Here is a 3510-nt window from a genome sequence, read left to right as displayed (position 1 = left end):
ATGTATATAATCTCTTACTGGTTCTGTTCTCTAGAGAACCCTAATACAGCTACCCTAATGAACAGAAAAGAAAAAAAAAAAAAGGTAGCCATCATAATTATTTCACTCACAAGAGACAATAACTTAATTGGTAGCTATTTGTTTACGTTCTCCATAGTACTGAAGTACATGAACATGCAAAATTAATGGCCAGGTCCAAAGAACCCCTAAATTGAGGACTACAGCAGAATTTCAGATCCTCTTCTAATCTGAAAACAGAGACATTTCATGGGTCCAGATCTAAAGAGAAGGCTGAGTTTTCTTAAGAAAGCACTCAGTGGAAATGACACAAGGAATCTTGCAGCTAGTCTTTTCCAAAGGTACTCTAGTTATTTTCAAGGTGGAAAAGCACTGGAAAAAGATAAACATGCAAATGTTATCTTGGAGAGATGCTAATTCTTAGGGATCCAAAACACCACAGTAGTAGACCAACCAAAATGAGGATTTTGCACTAAGATGATAATTGAAATATTTGCCTGAGTTTATCTTATGACGGGCCAGTTGTTCTGTAACCTCATCCTGTTATTGAGTGATATGCTCCATATGTGTCCTTGCTAACTTGTAGAACCCCACATTGTTCCTTTATCTTTGGAGTGAAGGTCATTATAATAGGATCAATAAAGTGAACTTCCTTCTTTACTAAAGCAGTACAGCAAAAGTAATATCACATTCTTGGAGAAATTGTAGAAAGAAATGTCACAATCAGAGACACGAAAGGTATTAAGACTACTGATTTTTCTAAAATGCATATTTCATTTCTTTGGCTGATGCAAAACTGTTTGAAATTATTTTAAGTTTAATCAGGTGCTGTTGCTAATTGAATCTGCAGATCCAAATGTACTAGAGAAAACCTACATAGTTTCTGGAAACTTGTTTGAGGCTACCCATCTGTCAAATACAATTTTTTAAAAAAATTCTTAAGCGTAAATATCACCAGGCACTCTTTTTGTTTGCCTAGCAAGAATAGCAATAGACCTTAATTGTTTTAATTCAGAACAACAATACCTTTCAGGGTTTCTATCAGAAATCATTTTTCAGGGACAGAAAATTTCACAAGATATTATATTGTTCCACTTTACTGATGAAATTAAGCTACGTAGATTTTATAAGTGGGGGTTGCAGGCAACTTAGATGAACACTGACACACTTCATTTCCAGAGCATGCGAAAATTCCCAATAACATTCCAGGATGTGTCATCCCATTTAATTTTGTGAATGTCAGAAGTTTGCAACAGCTGGGCTATATCCTTTAAATAATAAGATAAATAGCTCTAACTTGGAGAAGCGTGATAAGTATTATAATACTTAATAAGGCTTGAGCCTCTTCAGATTTAGAAGTTATAATACTTATTACACTTCTGCAGCCTAGCACCTAGGCTGCCAACCTTGAGTAGAATGCAGAGCAAAAGACGGCTGGGCTATACTGAAAGAGATCTGACACAACCAGACGCAGTATCTTTTGTGGATAAGATACATTAGGTATCTCATGGCAAGGTAAGGTAAGAAACTGAGGGATTATGTTAACTTCACTTCTCCGGTCCACAAGGGACATGGTTTCAATGGCAAGAACTTCCCAGCACCATGCCTCCATCCACCTCCCCCTCTAGGAATCTAAAGTTCTTTGTCTAACTTTCCAGCTCGGAGTACATAAAATTTCAGGTGTGCTCCTTTGTTTAAAAAAGCCAGGGAAAAGCTCTGGGAGGAAGGGACTCTGTTCTGGGCCGGGCAGCCAATCCTGCATCAGAGTCGATCAATCACTCCAGAGGAAGTTTGAAAGAACTCTTCTCGTTGGACAAGAACATGAATAGGGTGGGAATAACTGCAAAGTTAAAACTCCACTGCATGTTACCTGCTGCAGATTTCCCTCTCTGGGATCCCCTCCCACAGTAACGTGGGAGCTGTTTTTCTCTCTCTACCTATGCGGATATTCCCTCTGGATTCTCCTCCGATGGCAGCGTGGGAGCTCTCTCTCTTTCTCTCTCTCTCTCTCTGCCTAATAAATTGCTTTCTGCTAAACTCTTTAGGTCCAATATTTATTTGAACCGTAAACTCACCCCGCTAGGCCCCTTCTCCATTCTTGAAGCAAACAGAGGCCAAGAACCTCGGGCACATCCAGTGTGGGGAGCTGAGCCCTGTCCATCCGACCAGTTACAAAATCACAATGTAGACCCTAAAATCGTTGAATGACTAATGCCCAATTTCAAACAGTAATTCTTCAGAGAAACTGAATCTGGCTTGCGGCTAGATTCTCTTGGGTATTGAATGCCTGATTTTGGCATGCTATAAGACCCAATAACCTTAGCTGTGCATAATAACTGTCATTTTGGATGTTGTATTGATCTAAATTGCCATTAAACTGGGTATGGCCATCAATTCCCCATCTTTAAGTGGCAGTGTTAAGTATGAGGTACCTCATTCTGTTGTATTGTCAAATTTCCCTGTATTCATCCATACATTCTCCTGGGTAGTTCCTTATAACCAGAAAAGCTAACATTTGGTTTACAGATATTCTTACTAGATACTCTATCCCTTGTTGAAAATGCAGAAACTCAAGTGATTGTAGAAATAGTTTGAATGACAGTAGAGAAAGTAGTTTCCCATTTGCCAGAAATTCAAGTCATTCATGGGGTTGTCCACTATGAATAAAACGAGAGCTAGCCAGAGACAGAAATCTACCCTTGTTATGGTTGAGGGTCTCCAGGTTCTTGGCGTCTTGAGCAAAGGATTGAACAAAATGCACAAACAAAGCAAGAAAGGAATGAAGCAACAAAAGCAGAGATTTGTTGAAAATGAAAGTACTCTCCACAGGGTGGAAGCATGCCTGAGCATAGGGGCTCAAGGGCCCTGGTTACAGAACTTCCTGTGGCTTCAATACCCTCTAGGGATTTCCCATTGTTTACTTGCTGTATGCCCTATGTAAATAAAGACGATAAAGTCAAGCTTCAAAGTCATTTACTTAGCATGCACCCTATGTAAAAGACAGGATTTTACTCAGTGTGTATGGTCTTTGTAAACGGAAAGGATAAAGTGAAGTTGCAAAGCTATTCACATTCCTGTCATTGCTGAAGTGTTTCCATTTGATTTCCTAGGAGGAAGTCATGGTAAATTGGCCTTAAGTTCCCTGACTCCAGACCCTATTCTCCTGCCTCATTCTCATTATCAGGCAAAAGTGATCTGACCAAGATGGCCTCACTACTTCCCTTAGCTTGACAAATTTGAGAGAGATGTCCTTTTGCCCATATAATCCTTACAATATCTAGATGACCTAGAGAGATCTCTCACGTTTTTTCTCAGAGCATTTAGTTTAGAAAACTTGTAATTGCAATTTTTTTTTCTGTCCTTTTGAAATGTAAGGTGTTTGTTTGTTTGTTTGTTTCAAAAAGGCCTTTTGCCAGTTTACCACCCAGTACTTACTTTCCCAAGAATCTTGAAGCCATCCCTTTGAAATATAACCATTAAGAAAGAGTGTTC

The sequence above is a fragment of the Cebus imitator genome, unplaced genomic scaffold, assembly GCF_001604975.1.
Source record: "Cebus imitator isolate Cc_AM_T3 unplaced genomic scaffold, Cebus_imitator-1.0 Scaffold337, whole genome shotgun sequence".
Taxonomy (NCBI): domain Eukaryota; kingdom Metazoa; phylum Chordata; class Mammalia; order Primates; family Cebidae; genus Cebus; species Cebus imitator.
Note: the sequence above shows the minus strand (reverse complement) of the source record.